This window comes from Balaenoptera ricei, chromosome 5 (assembly GCF_028023285.1).
Source record: "Balaenoptera ricei isolate mBalRic1 chromosome 5, mBalRic1.hap2, whole genome shotgun sequence".
Taxonomy (NCBI): Eukaryota; Metazoa; Chordata; class Mammalia; order Artiodactyla; family Balaenopteridae; genus Balaenoptera; species Balaenoptera ricei.
In genome coordinates, this window is record NC_082643.1 from 119240855 (window position 1) to 119263590 (window position 22736).

General features: G+C 35.5%; 1 long non-coding RNA gene and 1 pseudogene across 1 annotated transcript in view; one reads left to right on the forward strand and one right to left on the reverse strand.

Annotated features, from left to right (window-relative positions):
* Nucleotides 1-22736, reverse strand: part of LOC132366634 (uncharacterized) — a 159509-nt gene that overhangs the window by 89655 nt on the left and 47118 nt on the right. The gene's annotated exons all lie outside the window — the stretch shown is intronic.
* On the forward strand, nt 18205-21440 carry LOC132366738 (cofilin-2-like; annotated as a pseudogene).

Sequence of the window (22736 nt, forward strand, 5' to 3'; positions counted from 1 at the left end):
GTCTAAAGCAAGCAAACAACCAAAACAAACAAAAAGCTTTGGATGCTCACTCTTGGATCCCAACCACCATGCTGAAGGTCAAGATAGCAAATGTGGAGAATGACATCAGCACCATGGCATCATGAATCATTCAATGAAGATACAAAACAAACAGAAGGCAAATAATAAGATGGCATTCATAAGACCTTACATATCAACAATGACTTTAAATGTAAATGAATTGAATTCACCAATTTAAAGACACAGAACGGACAAGTAAAAAATAAGACTCAACTATATGCTGCCTATAGGAGACTAATTTTAGCTCTAAAGACACATACAGGCTCAAATTGAAGTGACGGAAAAAGATATTCCATGCAAGCAGAAGCCAGAACAAAGCAGAGATAGCCATGCTTATATCAGAAAAAATAGACTTCAAGCCAAAAACAGTAACAAGAAACAAAGAAGGTTATTATATTATGATAAAGGGGGCAAGACATCAAGAAGATACAACAACTATAAATATATATATGTATACACCCAACATCAAAATGCCAAATTATATTAAGCAAATACTAACAGATCTAAGGGGAGAAATAGACAGCAATACAATAGTAGTAGGGAGGTTCAATACTCTCCTATCAGCAATGGGTAGATCATCCAGACAGAAAATCAACAAGGAAACAATGGAACTGACCCACACTTTAGAATAAATAGACTTAACCTATGTTGAACATTTTACTCAACAGTAGCAGAATACACATCCTTCCCAAGTGCACACAGACCATTCTCTAGGATAGAACATACAATGGGACAAAAAACACGTCTTAGCAAACTTAACAAGACTGAAATCATACCAACTTTCTTTTCTGATCACAACGGTATGAAACTATAAATCAATGACAAAAGGCAAGGTGGAAAATCTACAAATATGTGGCAACTAAACACACACTTTTGAACAACCAATGAGTCAAAGAAGAAAGCAAAAGGGAAAGTAAAAAATCTCAAAACAAATTAAAATAGAAATACAACATACTAAAAACTTATAAAATGCAAAAGAAGCAGTTCTGACAAAAGTTTATAGCAATAAATTAATATATTAAGAATTAGAAAGATCTCAAACACCTCAAGAAGCTAGAAAAAGAAAAACAAATTAAGCCCAAAATTAGTAAAAGGAAGGAAATAATATAATCCAGATTCCTATTCTTAATTTAGCTCATATATTTTAGCAATCCTGGGCACTTTATGGAATCCCTGTATTCCATATGACACTACAGTGGTATTTACTCATATACCATTCATACAGAGGTATATGCCATACTAATGAATTGTCAAAACCTATTGAGCCATACAATGCAGAGTGAATCTTAATGTAAACTACAGACTTTCATTAATGAAAATGCATCAGTATTGGTTGATTAATCATAATAAGTGTACCACACAAAAGCAAGATATTATTAATAATGGGGAAACTGTGTGTGTGCATGAATTCTGTACAATATGCTCAAAATTTCTGTAAGCCTAAAATTTTCCTAAAAATAAGTTTATTGACTGAAAAATAATGCTGCAATCATTACTTAGGTACAACTTGTAAATATTAATTATACTATCTTAACACCAATTTTTTTCTAACAAAGACAAAAGAAAACTTTGTATAGGACATCAGAAATATTAATAAAACATGCTCTATAAAAAAGAAAAACATTTGTGAAAGAAATTAGATTTTAAAAAGGCTCTTTTAAAAAATGCAAGAAATCTTTTTCATATACTATTAAATGTAATTTCATTTAATATATTTTTAAGTATATTCTTCTATTCACATCTGCTACATGCTCTAAAAATTACATATATAAAATAAGAAAATATATTTTGTTTTCTATCATATGACAGAAGTTTTCATATTTAGCTAGCTAAATACCCCCATAAGTACTTTAAACACTGCAATCAATATAGAGTGCAGCTAGCTAAATAGAAAAACCTCAATTGGTAGAATAGAAACTTCATATATGCTATCCCTTAATTAGTTTCCAGATTATTTAAGTATCAGACAATATATGCTTATTCATAACATGTATGCAAAAAGAGACATGCTTTCTAGAATAAGAAATAAGATGCTAATTAAGAAGATAGAATTTCTATACTGTTTTGCAATTATTTGTTGGTCTCACTGAAATTCATTAGAAAAAAAAGGCAAAGAAAATTTATGTAAGTGCATCCACAATATATATACAAGTGTAATAATCAAAATCTACTTCTCCCAGAAAATAAAATGTTTCACAAAATAAATTTATTTTCTAGTACTTAAAATTACATTTTTTAAAGTGGCAGTTTTGTTACCACTATCTTAAATAACTATGCTGTCATTTTAATATTTTCTCAAGGTATTGATTTTTGATAAAAATCCTTCTACTGACCCTCCATTATTGCAAATAATTCTATATTAAAAATAGTAGGAGAACACAGTATATCTTTCCATCTGTTTGTGTTGTCTTCAATTTCTTTCATCAGTGGCTTATAGTTTTCCAAGAATAGGTATTTTACCTCCTTAGGTGAGTTTATTCCTAGGTATTTCATTCTTTTTCATGCAATGGTAAATGGAATTATTGCCTTAATTTCTCTTTCTGATAGTTCATTGTTAGTGTGTCAAAATGCAACAGATTTCTGTATATTAATTCTATATCCTGCAACTTTACAGAATTCACTCATGAGGTCTAGCAGTTTTCTGGTGGCATCTTTAGGATTTTCTACATATAGTATCATGTCATCTACAAACAGTGATAATTTTACTTCTTCCTTTCCAATTTGGATTCCTTTTATATATTCCTTTTATATCTTTTTCTTGTCTAATTGCTGTGGCTAGGACTTCCAATACTATGTTGAATAAAAGTGGCAAGAGTGGGCATCTTTTTCCTGTTCCTGATCTTAGAGGAAATGCCTTCAGTTTGTCACTGTTGAGTATGTTGTTAGCTGTGTTGAGTATGTTGTTAGCTGTGTGTCATATATGTCCTTTTTTTTTATGTTGAGTTATGTTCTCTCTATGATCACTTTCTGGAGTAATTATTATTGTTAAAATGACTCTAACACCCATGGCAATATATAGATTCAATGCAAGCCCTATCAAAACGTCAATGAAATTTTCCACAGAACTAGTACAAATAATTTCAAAATCAGTATGGAAACACAGAAGGCCCTGAATAGCCAAAACAATCTTAAGAGAGAAGAATGGAGCTGGAGGAATCATGCTCCCTGACTTCAGACTATACTACAAAGTTACAGTAATCAAGACAGTATGGTACTGGCACAAAAACAGAAATATAGACCAATGGAATAGAATAAAGAGTCTAGAAATAAACCCACGAACTTATGGTCCATTAATCTATGACAAAAAAGGCAAGAATATACTGTTTTTCCTCCATTGTATGTTCAATAAGTGGTGTTGGGAAAACTGGACCACTCCATGTAAAATAATGAAATTAGAACATTCTCTAGCACCATGCACAAAAATAAACTCAAAATGTATTAAAGACCTAAAATAAGACTGGAAAGCAAAAAACTCCTAGAGGAAAACATAGGCAGAACACTCTGACATAATCTGTACCAATATGTTTTTGGATCTGTCTCCAAAAGGAAAGGATATAAAAGTAAAAATAAAGAAATGGGACCTAATTAAACATACAATCTTTTGCACAGTAAAGGAAACCACCCACAGAACAAAAGCACACCCTACTGAATGGGAGAAAATATTTGCAAATGATATGACCTATAAGGGGTTAATATCTAACATATATAAGCAGCTCATATAACTAAACATCAAAAAAAGAAAAAAAAAGAAAAGAAACAACCCAATTAAAAAATGGGCAGAAGACCTGAATAGACATTTTTCCAAAGACATGCAGATGGCTGAAAGGCACATGAAAAGATGCTCAACATCACAAATCATCAGGGAAATGCAAATCAAAACCACAATGAGCTATCATCTCACACCTGTCAGAAAGGCTATCATCAAAAATAACACAAATAACAAATATTGGTGAGGATGTGGAGAAAAAGGAACCCTTGTACACTGTTGGTGGGAAGGTAAATTGGTGAAGCCACTGTAGAAAACAGTATGGAGGTTTCTCACAAAAGTAAAAATAGGACTGCCCAATGACCCAGCAATTCCACTCCTGGGTATATATCTGAGAAAAAACAAAAACACTAATTCAAAAAGACACATGCACCCCAGTGTCCATAGCAGCATTATTTATAACTGCCAAGATATGAAAGCAACCTAAGTGTCCATCAACAGATGAATGGATAAAGGAGATGTGATATACATATGCAACGGAATACTACTCAGCAATGAAAAAGAATGAAATTTTGCCATTTGCAACAACATGGATGGACTTGGAGGGAATTATGCTAAGCGAAGTAAGTCAGACAGAGACTAATATGTATGATATCACTTACATGTGGAATTAAAAAAAAATACAACAGACTAGTGAAGAAGAATGAAGCAGACTCACAGATGTAGAGAACAAACTAGTGGTTGCCAGTGGAGGGGGGGGGGCAATATAGGGCAAGGCAATTAAGAGCTCAAAATAGTATGTATAAAATAAGCTACAACAATATATTGTACAACATGGGGAATATAGCCAGTATTTTATAATAACTATAAATGGAATATAACCTTTAAAATTGTTATTCAGTATATTGTACACCTGTAACTTATACAATATTATATACCAACTATACTTCAATTAAAACTTTTTTTAAAATAGGAGAATATGAAATCAATTTCATTCTTCTCTTACTCCATAGTAAATATTTTATTGAAATGTTAAAGTACCTTATATACTGCTATGGTTTTCTTATTTTCCTTTTGAATTGAATTATCAGTACTGATGATTTGGTGTAACTATAATTTGTGAGAAGTTGAGAAAAGCCAACTAGTAAGCAAGTTTCCTTGTTGAAATTGCTCCAGGTTTTCCAAGCTTCTAAGCATAATTAAACATAAGAGAAAGAAACATTAATTGCTTTACTTAAAAGTTCTATATAGGGGCTTATAAAAGTTGGATATGTTTCTATATGTAGTACCCAGTCTCTCAATAAGCAAGAATAGTTAGTTTGATGTGTTGCCCCAAATCCATGTTCTTTTTTTCTCTGAATGTGAGATACATTTTGACCACCAAGTAATGTTGGTAACTTGCCTGTGTCACCCATTGTTTTCATATTTCTAATTTTCAGATTTTCTCTTGATATGTATGTATGTTCACTTTCCTCTGTTGGGTATACATCTGCCTGACAAGGTAGCTAGTTATTTTTCTGTAAACATGTGGAAGGAGTCTGTTTATTTTTCCATTAAGCTGCTATATATCTATAAATTACAGATATGGATTTTGCCATATTCTAGCCTGAAGGGAGGAATACATACTTTGAGTAACCCATGCAAATCTAGAAAAGGTAAAAACAGCAAAAGAGGAATCAGTACTAGTAGTCACATACTATGTTCAGGAAGAAATTTGGTCCAAACGTATGTGGCAAGATAGTGAATTTCCCAAGAATCTTGAAAGGATAGCTTACTTGGTTTGAAGCCACATCTCCTGGTGGATGAAACTGAGTACAAATGAGGTATAAACAAAATGCCCCTAGAGTACCTCAGTGACAAATTATGGAAACGGAGAGGGGGAAATGAGGAGAGGAACTAGAAAAGGGAAGGGGAAGGGTCAGGATCAAGATGGCAGAGGAGTAGGAAACAGAGTTCACCTCCCTCCACAGAAACACTGAAAATACATCTACAAGTGGAACGATTCACACAGAACAGCTACTGAGTGCCAACAGAAGACCTCAGACATCCAAAAAGACAAGGAAGCCTCCACGTAACTGGGTAGGACAAAAGGAAAAAGAAAAAGAAGGAATCAGGATGGGGCCTGCACCCCAGAGAGGGAGCTGTGAAGGAGGAAAGGTTCCCGCACCTTGGGAAGGCTCCCCACCATGGGAGAGATTAGACTGCATGGAGGGGGAGTTTCAGAGCCTAAAAGGGGAGAGGAGTAACCAGTTCGTGGAAAGCAAACTGAAAAGACACCTGCTCAGAGGGTCAGCACTGCCACCCTGCATTCCCCAACTTGAGATACTCTTCTGTCACTGAGGGTGGTGGTCAGGTGCTGAAGCTCAGACCCTGAAGCTGAGTTCCAGGGAGAGGACCAGGGTTAGGTGCAGAAATAGCCTGAAGAGATTGGGCCATGGCAACTGAGTGTGTACTAGGAAGAAGCGTGGGCCAACCAGAGAGGCAAATTACCATTGTTTGAAGGCGCATGAGGACAGGGGCAGGACCACCATAGAAACTTCTTTCCCTGTGAGTGCTCCCAGACAACAAAACATCACCTGCAGGAGCTCCAGGGGTGGGTGCGAGTCACTGCCGCCATCTTGGGCTCCAGAGGCTGGCACTGGCTGCCTCTTCCAGACCCGTGGGCAGACACCAGGCCCCACCCCTGCTGACCCAGAAGGGCACAGACAGCTTTCCCACTAGGAATTCCTCCAGTGGGCCCCAGGACCCACTCCCACTGACCTGGAAGGGCACAGACAGCTTCTGCCGCTAGGAATTACACCAGCAGGTCCCAGGACCTGCCCATGCTGTCCTGGGAGCATGCAGAAACCTCTTGCTACTAGGAAATCCATCAGTGGATGACGGAACCTGCCCTGCTGTCCCAAGAGGGTGCAGATATCTCCCCCCTCTAGGAAATCTGTCAGCAGGTGCCAATGTGGGGGTTGGGACAGACCAGAGCCCGAGTTGCCTCCATAGCTCCCACAGCAGGTCCAGGAGCATGACTACTGCAGTCCTGGAACCTGATCTCAGTAGATCTGTGCTGGTGGCTGGGTGAAAATGATGCCTGAGAGTCACCAGGGCCAATTGCTGGCATACCCACAGTTAAGGCAGGACTGAGAGCAGTGCCAACAACAGTATACTTTGTCAGCCCACACAATGGGCAAAAGGGTGAACAGGTGAACAGCTCCAGAGGAGTAATACTCAGTGGCTTCTCTCCCAGTGGGAGTTCTCCAATCCCACCTACATCACACTGCAGATCAGAAGCACAGCTAAGAAACAGAGCTGAGGGCCTCTGCTCCAACAACAAGGGAGCAGACCCCATCCCTAACAGGACAGTGACAACCATAGAGCAAAGGGGAGACTCCTCTCAATATCTAGGGCAGGCACTGGTCACCACAACACCAATCAAACCCCCTATCAAAGGGCTAATGGTAAAAGCCTCTGGACAAACCTCACCCACCAGAGGACAGACACCAGAAGAAAGAACTATGATGCTACAGCCTGCAGAAAGGAGACCACAAAAACAGTCTGACAAAATGAGATGACAAAGAAATATGTTGCAGAGGAAGGAGAAAGATAAAAACCTACAAAAACAACTAAATGAAGAGGAGATAAGCAATCTACCTGAAAAAGAATTCAGAGTAGTGATAGTAAAGATGATCCAAGATCTTGGAAAAAGAATGGAGGCATGGATTGAGACGATACAAGAAAAGTTTAACAAAGACCTAGAAGAACTATAGAACAAACAGAGATGAACAAGACAGTAACTGAAATGAAAAATATACTAGAAGGAAGCAATAGTAGAATAACTCAGGCAGAAGAACAGATAAGTGACCTGGAAGACAGAATGGTGGAAATCTCTTCCATGAACAGAATTAAAAAAAAAAAAAAAATGAAAAGAAATGAGGGCAGTCTCAGAGACCTGTGGGACAACAGTAAATGGACCAACATTCAAATTATAGGGGTCCCTGAAAAGGAAGAAAAAGGCTTGAGAAAATATTTGAAGAGATCACAGTCAAAAACTTCCCTAACATGGGAAAGGAAAGAGTCACCCAAGTCCAGGAAGCACAGAGTCCCATACAGGATCAAGCTAAGGAGGAACAGGTCAAGACACATATTAATCAAACTAACAAAAATTAAATACAAAGAAAAAACATTAAAAGCAGAAAGAGAAAAGCAACAAATAGTATACAAGGTAATCCCTGTAAGGCTATCAGCCAATATTTCAGAAGAAACTCTGCAGGCCAGAAGGAAGTGGCAGGATATGAAAGGGAAAATCTTAAAACCAGGATTATTCTACCCAGCAAGGATCTCATTCAGATATGACAGAGAAATCAATAGCTTTACAAACAAGCAAAAACTAAGAGAATTCAGCACCACCAAACCAGCTTTACAACAAATGCTAAAGGAACTTCTCTAGGCAAGAAACACAAGGGAAAAGAAAAAAAGAGGAAAGGGAAAAAAAAAACCCTACAAACACAAACTGAAAACAATTAAGAAAATGGCAATAGGAAGATACATATCAATAATTACCTTAAATGGATATGGATTAAATGCTCCAACCAAAAGACACAGACTGGCTGAGTGGACACAAAAACAAGACCCATATATATGCTGTCTGAAAGAGACCCATTTCAGACCTAGAGACACACACAGACTGAAAGTGAGGGGATGGAAAAAGGTATTCCATGCAAATGAAAATCAAAAGAAAGCTGGAGTTGCAATACTCATATCAGACAAAATAGACTTTAAAATACTGTTACAAGAGACAAGGAAGGACACTACATAATGATCAAGGGATCAATCCAAGAAGAAGATATAACAATTGTAAATATTTATGCACCCAAAACATAGGAGCACCTGAAGATATAAGGCAAATTCTAACAGACATAAAAGGGGAAATCGACAGTAACCCAATGATAGTGGGGGAATTTAACACCCCACTTACACCAATGGACAGATCATCAAGACAGAAAATTAATAAGGAAACACAAGCCTTAAATGACACACTAGATCAGATAGACTTAATCGATATTCATAGGACATTCCATTGAAAAGCAGCAGAATACACTTTCTTCTCAAGTGCACATGGAAAATTCTCCAGGATAGAGCATATCTTGGGTCACAAATCATGCCTCAGTAAATTTAAGAATTTTGAAATCATATCGAGCATCTTTTCTGACCACAATGTTATGAGATTAGAAATCAATCACAGGAAAAAATGGTAAACAATATGTTACTAAACAATATGTTACTAAATAAACAATGGATCACTGAAGAAATCAAAGAGGAGATCAAAAAATACCTCCAAATAGATGACAATGAAAACACAATGACCCAAAACAAAAGGGATGGGATGGGATGCAGCAAAAGCAGTTCTAAGAGGAAAATTTATAGCAATACAATCTTACCTCAAGAAACAAGTAAAATCTCAAATAAATAACCTAACCTTACACCTAAAGCAACTAGAGAAAGAAGAACAAACAAAACCCAAAGTTAGTAGAAGGAAAGAAATCAAAGATCAGAGCAGAAATAAATAAAGATTAATAAAACAATAGCAAAGATCAATGAAACTAAAAGCTGGTTCTTTGAGAACATAAGCAAAATTAATAAACCTTTAGCCAGATTCATCAAGAAAAAAATGGGAGAGGACTCAAATCAATAAGGTTAGAAATGAAAAAGGAGAAGTTACAATGGATACCACAGAAATACAAATGATCATAAGAAACTACCTCAAGCAACAATATGTCAATAAAATGGACCACCTAGAAAAAAAGGACAAATTCTTAGAAAGGTACAACATTCCAAGACTGAACCAGGAAGAAATAGAAAATATGAACAGACCAATCACAAGTTATGAAACGGAAACTGGGATTAAAAATCTTCCAACAAACAAAAATCCAGGACCAGATGGCTTCACAGGCAAATTCTAAAAAACATTTAGAGAAGGGCTAACACCTATCCTTCACAAACTCTTCCAAAAAATTGCAGAGGAAGGAACACTCCAAAGATCATTCTTCGAGGCCCCAGTCACCCTGATTACCTAAACCAGACAAAGATATCACACACACACACACACAAAAACAAAACTTACAGGCCAACATCACTGATGAACATAGTTACAAAAATCCTCAACAAAATACTAGCAAACAGAATCCAACAACACATTAAAAGGATTATACAGCATGATCAAGTGGAATTTACCCCAGGGATGCAAGAATTCTTCAATATATGTAAATCAAGCAATGTGATACACCATATTAACAAATTGAAGAATAAGAACCATACAATCATCTCAGTAGATGCAGAAAAAGCTTTTGACAAAATTCAACAACGCTTTATCATAAAAACTCTCCAGAAAGTGAGCATAGAGGGAACGTACCTCAACATAATAAAGGCCATATACAACAAACCCACAGCACACATCACTGTCAATGGTGAAAACCTGAAAGCATTTCCTCTAAGATCAGGAACAAGACAATGAAGTTTATTCTTGCCACTACTATTCAACATAGTTTTGGAAGTCCTAGCCACGGCAATCAAAGAAAAAGAAATAAAAGGGATCCAAATTGGAAAAGAAGGAGTAAAAATGTCACTGTTTGTAGATGAGATGATACTATACATAGAAAATCCTAAGGATACTACTGGAAAACTACTAGAGCTCATCAATGAATTTGGTAAAGTGGTGGGATACAAAATTAATACACGGAAATCACTTGCATTTCTATACACTAACAACAAAAGATCAGAAAGAGAAATTAAGGAAACAATCCTATTTACCATTGCAACAAAAAGAGTAAAATACCTAGGAATAAACCTACCTGAGGAGGCAAAAGACCTCTATGCAGAAAACTATAAGATACTGATGAAAGAAATCAAAGACAACACAAACAGATGGAGAGATACACCACGTTCTTGGATTGGAAGAATCAATATTGTCAAAATGACTACACTACCCAAAGCAATCTACAGATACAATGCAATCCCTATCAAATTACCAATGGCATTTTTCACAGAATTAGAACAAAAAAATTTTACAATTTATGTGGAAACACAAAAGACCCCAAATAGCCAAAGGAATCTTGCAAAAGAAAAATGGAGCTGGAGGAATTAAGCTCCCTGACTTCAGACTATACTACAAAGCTACAGTCATCAAAACAGTATGGTACTGTCACAAAAGCAGAAATATAGATCAATGGAACAGGACAGAAAGCCCAGAGATAAACCCACAAACCTATTGCCACCTAATCTATGACAAAGGAGGCAAGAATATACAATGGAGAAAAGACACCCTCGTCAATAGGTGGTGCTGGGAAAACTGGACAGATACATGTAAAAGAATGAAATTAGGACACTCCCTAACACCATACACAAAAATAAACTCAAAATGGATTAAACACCTAAATGTAAGGCTGGACACTATCAAACTCTTAGAGGAAAACATAGGCAGAACACTCTATGACATAAATCACAGCAAGATCCTTTTTGATCCACCTCCTAGAGTAATGAAAATAAAAACAAAAACAAACAAATGTGATCTAATTAAATTGAAAAGCTTTTGCACAGCAAAGGAAACCATAAACAACATGAGAAGACAACACTCAGAAAGGGCGAAAATATTGGCAAACGAAGCAACCAACAAGGGATTAATATCCAAAATATACAAGCAGCTCATGCAGCTCAATATCAATAAAACAAACAACCTAATCCAAAAATGGGTGGAAGACCTAAATAGGCATTTCTCCAAAGAAGATATACAGATTGCCAACAAACACATGAAAGAATGCTCAACAGCACTAATCATTAGAGAATTACAAATCAAAACTACAATGAGGTATCACCTCACACCAGTCAGAATGGCCATCATCAAAAAATCTACAAACAACAAATGCTGGAGAGGGTGTGGAGAAAAGGAAACCCTCTTACACTGTTGGTGGGAATGTAAACTGGTACAGCCACTATGGAGGACAGTATGGAGGTTCCTTAAAAAACTAAAAATTAAATTATCATATGACCCAGCAATACCACTCCTGAGCATACACCCAGAGAAAACCATAATTCAAAAGACACATGCACCCCGATGTTCATCGCAGCACTATTTACAATAGCCAGGACAAGGAAACAACCTAAATGTCCATCAGCAGAGGAGTGGAAAAAGAAGATGTGGTATATATAAACAATAGATTACTCGGCCATTAAAAAAACCAAAATGATGCTGTTTGCAGTGACATTGATGGACCTAGAGATTGTCATACTGAGTGAAGTAAGTCAGACACAGAAAGACAAATATTAGGGACTTCCCTGGTGGCACAGTGGTTAAGAATCCGCCTGCCAATGCAGGGACACGGGTTTGATCCCCAGTCTGGGAAGATCCCACATGCCGCAGAGCAACTTAGCCTGTGTGCCACAACTACTTAGCCTGCGCTCTAGAGCCTGCAAGTCACAACTACTGAGCCCACGCACCGCAACTACTGAGCCTGCATGCTGCGACTATCGAAGGCCACACACTTAGAGCCCATGCTCTGCAATAAGAGAAGCCACAGCAATGAGAAGGTCGTGAACCGCAATGAAGAGTAGCCCCTGCTCGCCACAACTAGAGAAAGCTCATGTGCAACAACTAAGACCCATCGCAGCCAAATAAATAAATAAAGCAGTGTGTACATGTCAATCCCAAACTCCCTAACTATCCCTTCCCTCCACAACAAGGGAACCATATGATATTGCTTATATGTGGAATCTGAAAAAAAAAAAAAAAAGGGTACAAATGAACTTAACTTACAAAACACAAGTACAGTCACAGATGTAGAAAACAAACTTATTGTTACCAGGAGATAAGGGGAGGGGGTAGGAATAAATTAGGAGATTGGGACTGACATATACACATCTCTATAAATAAAATAGATAACTAATATGAACCTGCTGTATAGCACAGGGAACTCTACTCTACTCTGTAATGGCCTATATGGGAAAAGAATCTAAAAAAAAAAAAAGAGTGGATATATGTATATGTATAACTGATTCACTCTGCTATACACCTGAAACTAACACAACATTGTAAATCAAGTGTACTCCAACAAAAATTAAAAAAAAAAAATTTAAAAAAGAAAAAGGAAGGGGAACAAGAGATAACTATGCTTGCTATATTCTCTAGAAGCAAATTTCCCCCAACTGATTCTCTGAGTTTTATCTAAGCTGTATCCAACTAAGAATTTCTGATAAAATTATTTCCTCAAGTTAACTTCCAGAAATTAGTTTTATGATTATAATATATGAAAAACATAACTCAATCTCTAATGCTTCTTTTGTGACCACTATCAATTCTTTGAAACCCTAAGAAAAAAGAGGATATATATGAAATTTAAAAGGACAATAATTTTCTACAAAGTTTAAAGAGAAGGAATTGAATATGCTACCACTTTTCACTTGGCACAGTCCTGCTGAATGTAATCATCTCATCTCAAGAAGTACCTCACTCTTCTGTAATACTGCAGCACCGATTACCTTTTACATATTTACTATTTGTCAGACACAATGCTTAAGGATTTATGTGATTTCATTTGCTCCTTGAAATAACTATATAAGGCAAGGACTACTAATGCAGCCCCGTTTTTAATGTTCTGTAATATTTGTAATGTTTCCCTTTTACATATAAGAACACTAGGTCTTACGTAAAATACACATATTATCCAACATTGCACAGAGGTCTTACAGACTTTCAGGATTGCATTTTTGTGAAAACATTTTCCTTCCATTCTCCATTCATGTGTAGTTTTATTTCAAATCTTTGACCCAATTAAAAAAAAAACTTTTATTCCTTCATAAAGATTATTACTAAATAAATACAATATAAGTATAAATATTAACTTAAGCATGTTAAAAATATTGGCCACATTCTTTTGAGCATAGGTATAAGTGAAAGGAAAAAAATAAAATAAAAGCAGAATCCTGTGCATTTACATTACAGTGAGGCTAGATTTTGGAGGTTTTGACCCTTGATTTTAATTTTGTTTCTTGAAAGTAATTACCTGTTTTGATTGCACTGGACTTTTGAAAAGTGACAAATACGTGACATAAAACTTTTTCAACAAACTAGCTTATTTTTCTGTTATGTATTTGAACATGTTATATGAAATAAACATTGCAAAAGTATCAACAATATATTCATATCCATGTTCCATATAACAATAATATAAAAATGATAAAATTATTTGATATGATGGTAGAAACAAGGAATAATACCTACATGTATTTATTTTATTAGATGACCAGGTAGCCAGAAACTAACCAATAATATAAATTATTGCCATAGTAAAAACAGTCCTGGAGTCTTTTTCACTACTGTAACAGTCAGACACAGCCTCTCTTTCTCACCCTTGCCCCTTCTCTCTTTGAACATTATAAATTTGTTGTCCTGCTGTCTGGCATAATTTCTAGACATAAAATTATTTGTCCCTTTCTCAAATCAGAGTATATACTTCATTAGTTTATAACCTTGCATTTGATTACTTCGGGTGCTAGTTTGAATAACATATCCTTAATAGGTAATAGAATCAGTCAGGATAAATTACATTTCTGCTCAGCTCGAAGTACCCTTGTCTTTTCTAGTTTGGTTAACTGCCCAACATTTTGCAACTACTAAACAAACTCTAATTAACTTGAATGTTATAGTCAAAATCAGTTAGACCTTTTTGAATGTAGATTTAGAGTGCTATGACATGAAGGTGTAATTTAATTCTCTTGATCAGCAACAAGATATAGTAAAGAACTGAAAGCCTTAGCAAAACTAAGATCTTAAAATACAGTCATAGGATTACTTTTTCACTGAAATATCTGAAATCAAATGAAGCAATACATTAATGGCTTGGTGATGTTTTATTTTTTTTAAAGCAATCAGTTTGTGATAAAAAGCAAATCTTGAGCATGAATTAAATTTCCTTTTATGTTTGCTCACAGTATACTTCAATATCATTGAAAAATAGTTAATTCTAATGTTATTATATAGTTTTTTTCCTTGCCTCTTCATTTTTTTCTATTCTTAGTTGTTATTGCTTGGTTTATAATTTCAAGATACTTATCTTTTTATTGTAATATGTTTACTGAATCTGTATCTACATCCTGATTCTGTCTTCTACATTCTTTTCATGTTTCTTAATCGTCCTTTCAGAGACAACTAAGATTTCTTGAAAGAGGGAAGCACTGCTGTTGATTTCAATTTTGTCTCAGTGTGATTGTGATAAAGATCAGAGTGTACATGCAGTGACTGCCACACCATTCACTAAGAAATAAATAAGTATACTTATGTAAGTAAGAACGCTGTTACTTGTAGTACAATAATAAGTAATAATAGTGTTGGACTTCTCACCTGAATTGAAAAAAATGAGTTATTTTCACCCATGTGCCCAAAGTAAAGACATCAAGGGTTATTCTCTGTTTATATCCAAAACTAAAACTCAAATAGACATGCATAGAAATTCAATGAATTATAACCAGTCAAACATACTTGGAATTAATGGCAATGAGAGTTGTTTTTAATCAATGATAATACACTTTATTCACAGTTAAGGGGAGCTATAAAAATCACATCATTATATCCAGAAGGCATTAAACTGTTCCACAATAATTAATTTAAAAAGGAAGACTATTACCTCAGAATCACTGATTTCTATTCCTAGCAGTCTACTTGTTAACTGCTCAACTTCTTTTTTTTTTTTTTTTTTTAGCTCCCCAACTTCTATTCCACTTTCCCAATAAACCAATCACAACAAGAAACTAAGCTTATCAGGTTCGTGATAATTAAAAGCCAGTATCCCTGAAGAACATACATGCAAAAATCCTCAACAAAATATTTGCAAACTGAATTCAACAATATAGTAAAAGTATCATACATCATCATCAAGTGAGATTTATTCCAAGGATGCAAGGTTGGTTCAACATCTGCAAATCTATCAATGTGATATCCCACATTAAGAAAATGAAGAATGGGCTTCCCTGGTGGCGCAGTGGTTGAGAATCTGCCTGCCATTGCAGGGGACACGGGTTTGAGCCCTGGTCTGGGAAGATCCCACATGCCGCGGGGCAACTAGGCCCGTGAGCCACAACTACTGAGCATGCGCGCCTGGAGCTTGTGCTCTGCAACAAGAGAGGCCGCGACAGTGAGAGGTCCGCACACCGTGATGAAGAGTGGCCCCTGCTCGCCGCAACTAGAGAAAGCCCTCGTACAGAAACGAAGACCCAACACAGCCAAAAAAAGAAAGAAAGAAAGAAAGAAGCTTTAAAAAAAGTCATTAAAAAAAAAAAAAGAAAATGAAGAATAAAAATTATCTCAATAGATGCCAAAAAAACAGACAAATTCAGTATCTATTTATGATAAAATAACACTCAACAAAGTGGATATCCAGCTTACATACCTCTACATAATAAAGGCCATATATGACAAGCCCACAGCTATCATCACACTAAATGGAGAAAAGCTAAAAACTTTTCCTCAAAATTAGGAACAAGACAAGGACACCCACTCTCACCACTTTTATTCAAAATATTATTGAAGTCCTAGCCAGAGCAAATAGGCAACAAAAAGAAATAAAAGGCATCCCAGTTGCAAAGGAAGAGTATTTTCCAATGACATGATATTATATGTAGAAAACCCTGGAGACTCCACCACAAACCGTCAGAAATAATAAAGTCAGTCAAGTTGCAGGATACAAAATCAATGTATAGAAATCTGTTGCATTTCTATACACTAATAAATGAACTATCAGAAAGAGAAATTAAGAACACAATCCCATTTATAACTACATCAAAAAAGAATAAAATACCTAGGAATAAATTTAACCAAGGAGGTGAAAGACTTGTACACAGATTATTGTAAGACATTCATGAAAGAAACTGAAGACACAAATAAATGAAAAGACACCCTATGCTCAAGGATTGGAATAATTAATATTGTTAAAATATTCATATCACCCAAGCAATCTACAGATTTAATGCAATCCATAATAAAATTTCAGTGGATTTTTTTTATAGAAATAGAACAAACAATTCTGAAATTTGTACAAATTCACAAAGACTGTGAATAGGTAAAACAACCTTGAGAAAGAACAAAGCTGGAAGTATCATACTCCCTGACTTCAGACTTTACTACAAAGCTACAGTAATTGAAACAGTATGGTATTGGCATAAAAACAGACACTTAGATTAATGGACAGAATAGAGTCCAGAAATAAACCCCCACATTTATGGTCAGTTAATTTATGACAAAGGCACAAGGGGGGGAAATAAATATGATGGAAAAAGACAGACTCTTCAACACATGGTTTTGAGAAACTGGACAGCCAAATCCAAAAAAAAAGGAAATTGGACCATCTTACATTAAACACAAAAATTAACTCAAAATGGAATAAAGACTTGAATGTAAGACCTGAAATCATAAAACGCCTACAAGAAAACTAGGTGGTATTATTCTTGACATTGGTCTTGGCAATGATTTTTTGAATGTCACACCAAAAGCAAAAATAAAGGAGTGGGACTACATCAAACTAGAAACCTTCTGCACAGCAAAGAAATCATCAACAAAATGAAAAGGTAATCTACTGAATGGGAAAAACTAGTTGGAAATCATATGTGATAAGGGGTTAACATCCAAAATATATATAGAACTCATATAACTCAACAGCAAAAAACCCAATTAAAAAAATTCCAATTAAAAATGGGCAGAGGATCTGAACCTTTTTTTTCAAAGAAAACATGCTAAACTTTGCTAAACATCAGGGAAATGCAAATCAAAACCAGAATGATATACCACCTCACACATGTTAAAATGGCTATTATCAAAAAGACTAGAAGTAACGAGTGTTGGTGAGGATATGGAGAAAAGGGAACCCTTGTGCATGGTTGATGGCAATGTAAACTTGCCATCAAGTTCATAGTGGTGTAGCCACTATGAAAAAAAACATGGTGGTTCCTTAAAAAATTAAAAATAGAACTACTATATGATACAGCAATCCCCTGGGTATTTATTCAAAGAAAACAAAAACACTAACTCAAAAATGTATATGAACCCCATGTTCATTGCAGCATTAGTTATAATAGTCAAGATGTGGAAACAATCTAAGTGTCCACAGATGGATGAACAGACAAAGATGTGGTGTGTGTGTTTACATACACACACATATACAATGCAATATTATTCAGCCATAAAAAAGAAGGAAATATAACTATATTGATATCACAGATGGACTTTGAGGGCATGATGTTAAATGAAATAAATCAGACAGAGAAAGAAAAATACTTTATGTATGATCTCACTTAAATGAGAAACAAACAAAAAAAGAGTTAATAAAAACCTAAATAACTACACTCAGATACAGAGAACAGGTTGGTGGTTGCCAGTGGTGGAGGGTGGGGGGTGGGATATGGGCAAAATGGTTGAATGGGATCAAAAGGTACAGACTTCCAGTTATAAAATAAATAAGTTATGGAGATGTAATGTACAGCATGGGGACTATAATTAATAACACTCTTGCATATATGAAAATTGCTAAGAGAATCAATCTTAAAAGTTCTCATGACAAGAAGAAACAATTTTTTTTGAACCATGTATGGTGACAGATATATTAACCAGAGTTATTGTGTTGATCACTTCACAATGTATACAAGTATCAAATTATTATGTCATACACATGAAACTAATAACATTATAAGTCAATTACACTAAAATTTAAAAAAAGACCCTTTTTAGAGGTTGCATTATTATTACATAATAGCTGTACAGAGCAATAGAAAATATTTCTCTTTATTTCTATAAAGTTAGTTCTAGGATGTATTTAGCTAAGATTAATGTGTAAATCAGCATGTATGTATATTTCAGTGTACCTAATGAAGAAGGAATACAATGTAGAAACGCAATGATTTACAGTTTATAAAAATGAAACGAAATAGTAAAAACAATAGAATATCGCTCTGTGCAATGAGGGAAGAAGCAGAATAGAGAGGACATAAGAATAATAAAACTTCCATGAGGCAACTCTTGTAAGTTTTTACTATAGAACTTATAAGTAGTTTAACATGATAATAAAATTAAGTATAAAAATTAGCAATTTTTTAATGCAAAAATACTAATCAGCAATGCACATTTCAAGTGATTTGAAGTTACAGTAATTTGACTCTACACTCATAATTGAATGTATATAAAGATAAAATATTTATACATATATACATAAATATACTCATGTATGTACTATATTAGAATATTCTAATATATAATCTAAATTATAAAATACTGATTGAGTGAGTCTATTCTTATTAACGATACTGGTATTCAAAAATTATATGTAAAGTATAAAAACATTGTGCTGATGTTATTGGGAACCAATATTTTCAACATTAGAACAAAGTAGTAGAAATTTTTAAATGAAAAGGAATAAATAAAAATTCCGTGTTTCTAAATTTATTTTGGAAATACCAGTTAGAATTCATGTTTTTTTAATCTTAAAACTTTCACCTGTCCACCTAAAGGGCCTAGGAACAATGACCTAGTAGCAATGAAGATGTTCACCAGCACCTAGATGATGGTATGTGAATGTATTTAAACATTAAAATGTCTTAGGGATTCTTGGAGAAATGGTTAAATTCAGGACGGGGTAGGAAAACACAAGAAACACCTGGAACATCTTGTCGTCCAAAAAGCAAATTCACTTTCTAAGACTGGAGGCAGGGGAATGAGAGATATAGTTGAAACAAGAATGTCTAGGAATCAATAAATTACTCTGTGGTTAGTTATCTCATTTTCTCCATGTTTCATACAAATTAAAAAAAAAATTTTGATAGAAGATACATTCTAATTATTGAAGCTTACAATCAATAAGACATCAAAAGAAAAACTAGGTATACAAGAGTTTAACAAGATTATATTTAAAAAATAAATTGACTTTAGTTTACTTATTTTTCACCACTTACGGTTGAATATCCTAAATAGTTTTATAGTTGATGTTCAGAGAATCCCATATTTATCTGAATGCATGACAATAAGATACATTTCCAAATTGTGCAAGAATAGTGCCATTAACCATATAAACATTTATAAGACCCAAGGAGCCTATTACATACAATTTCAAGTTTAACTTTCTAATTCTTCATAAACGGAAAGAATTAAACATTGTTCTTCTGAAACAGTACACTGCATACATGTGACCATCAACCACAGCATGAAAATGTTAATTTTCTACGTCTTCTGAAATATTGAGGACTATTAGAAATGAAGAAATATTAACCCATACTTTGTGTTGTGGTATCTCCTATCTAACTACAATATTTTCCTGCTTCATTGATGATTTTAATAATCTAAATATTACAAAGAATATGAATAAAAAATAGCTTAAGTTTTCTTTTTTGTTAGAATATAAAAACCTGGAAAATATATCTATTTATTCTGGTTTGAATAACAAACAGCTCTTTGGTTGTTATTAAAAGAGATTATATTCATTCTAATTTTTAAGGAATAAAGTGTTTGAGTTGGACCCTTGCATATTTTAAGCATTAAATTGTTTTATGCCTGGTATTGCTGCTACTGCTTCCAAGATATTTTAAAAAGCAAAATTTGTTCTTTCAATATACATTTAAGAGCCTGGGGTGCCACAGACATAACTGCCTTCTTGGAGTTGTTTTTTCAGTCAAATCAATAAATAAACACCAGAGTTTATTGAAAACGTGCGCTTTATCTTAAGTGTCCAGAGGTCCATGACGCTGTGAACATTCTTCGAGGGCCCGCCCCGCCTTCTCCCCGCGGCGCCACCGAAGGGGAGCCCGAGCCGCCGCTGCAGCCTCAGCCGACAGCCCTGCGGTAAGGCAGGCGCGCAGCCTGCGGGCCCCCGACGTGGGGAGACGGCCCCGGGCCGGAGACGGCCATTTTAACCGGAACGTGGCCTCCAAGGTGGGCGCTGCGGCCCCTCTGCTCTCCCCCCACCTGCCCGCCGGCCCTCCCGCGACGCAGGGAGGCCTCGGGCACCGGCTGGGCGTCTGGTGTCCGGGCGGGGCCAGGGGCGCGAAGGGGACCTCGGAGCTCCCCCCATGGCCGGCACGCCGCCTTTGCCCTCTGCTGCCTGATCTTATTCCACGTGCGCGCTCTGAAACTGGCTTCTGGAGTTACAGTGAATGATGAAGTCATCGAAGTTTTTAATGATAGGAAAGTAAGGTAATGTCTACACAAGACAGCAAAAAAAGAAAGAAAGCTGTTGTCTTCTGTTTAAGCGATGACAGAAGACAATTGTAGAGGAGGCAAATCAGATCTTGGTGGGTGACACTGGTGATATTGTAGAGGACCCCTACGCACCCTTTGTGAAGTTGCTACCTATGAATGATTGCTGATAATAAGATGCCACATAGAAAACAAAAGAGTCTAAGAAAGAAGACCTAGTATTTACATTCTGGGCTTCTGAAAGTGCACCTTTAAAAAGATGATTTACGCTAGCTCTACAGATGCCACTAAAAAGAAATTAGAGGTAATAACATGAGTGGCAAGTAAATGGCTTAGATGATAATAAAGGACCGTTTGACACTTAGAGAGAAATTGAGAGGCAACGTAGTAGTTTCACTTGAAGGAAAACCCTGTAAAATCAAAGTCAAGTGCCATCTGGATCTTGAGGAGCTTCCGTTTCTCTAGCTCAGTCAACTGGAATAGTATTAGGTTTTGGGTTTTTTTTTTTTTCCTTTCTCTTCCCACTGGGTCCTAACAACACAATGAATGAAGGAAATATCATTCATATAAGCAGCCTATCAGAGATTGCCATTAAACTGTTACTTTTATGTAGAACCCAAGGAATGCCTTCCCGTTATATTTTAGCCCAAACAACTAGTTATATGTCTCCCTTGTAGCAAGCACTACAATGAAGGTGATTGTCAATGTGAATAGCTTAGAATACTGCAAAGGGTTAGGCTAATTGAATGCCTTGAAAGTATTATTCACTGGTGAGATGGTAAACTTTATTCAGTATTATTTATAGTTGCACTTGATTGCAGTTTTGTGAGGCTGGAGCATTCGTACACCTCACTTGCCTTGGCAAGCCTACTTTTGGTGACATGGCAGCACGGATATAACACTATGCATGGAAAGCACTTTTTTTGTAATGAGTTTAATCCCCCAACCCAAAAGGAATTCCAGTTGTGTTAACTGTGTCATCAATTTATCCTAGTGCCCCTGTGTTCATTCCTGTTACCTTTGTATCTTCTTAAAATAGCTGTTGTCGAGGCCTTTTCGTTTTCCATTGAGTGTACACTGCTGAATAAGTGTAGGCGTTTTATGTTTACCATGTAAGTCTTGCAACACTGAAGATATTTTGAATATGTCATGATGGCAATTTCTGTATAAAAGAGCCTTGAATGGAACACTGATCTCGAAAACAAACTCCCCACCCTCGCAAAAATGGACACGTTGCAATAAAAATTGTGGCATATTATAGAACGAACGTTGCCTTGTTTTCCTTGGATATTTTGCAAAATACCATGTGAAGCAACTCCTAGAGTGAACAGCTAATATTAGTCTCTGCACTGGTCATTTAAGAATTTTTTTGTACAACATTCATGCGTGATATTTTCCAGTTTGTTGGGTTAATTTGGCTTAAAAAATATTCTATACTGAAGCCAACTAATATAAAACATTATTGTTATAGAGGGTACTTTTACAAGCTTTAGTTTATTTCCTTATGTGTTAATATGATGATCAAGAATTATTTTTTTGCACTTTGACAAAAATCCTCTTCAATATCTGATCTGTTCTCTGGATAAATTAGGGTAGTTATTTTTTAATTCATGTTACATTTCTAAGTAGTTGAGTAGTAGAAGAAGTAGGAACCTCTTATTGTGTATTTGGTCATAATGAAAATAATTTGTAAAATGTTGTCCTTAAAAAGTGTAATAATATTTCTCATGTTTAGGAACTTTCATTTCAGCTACTATTTTT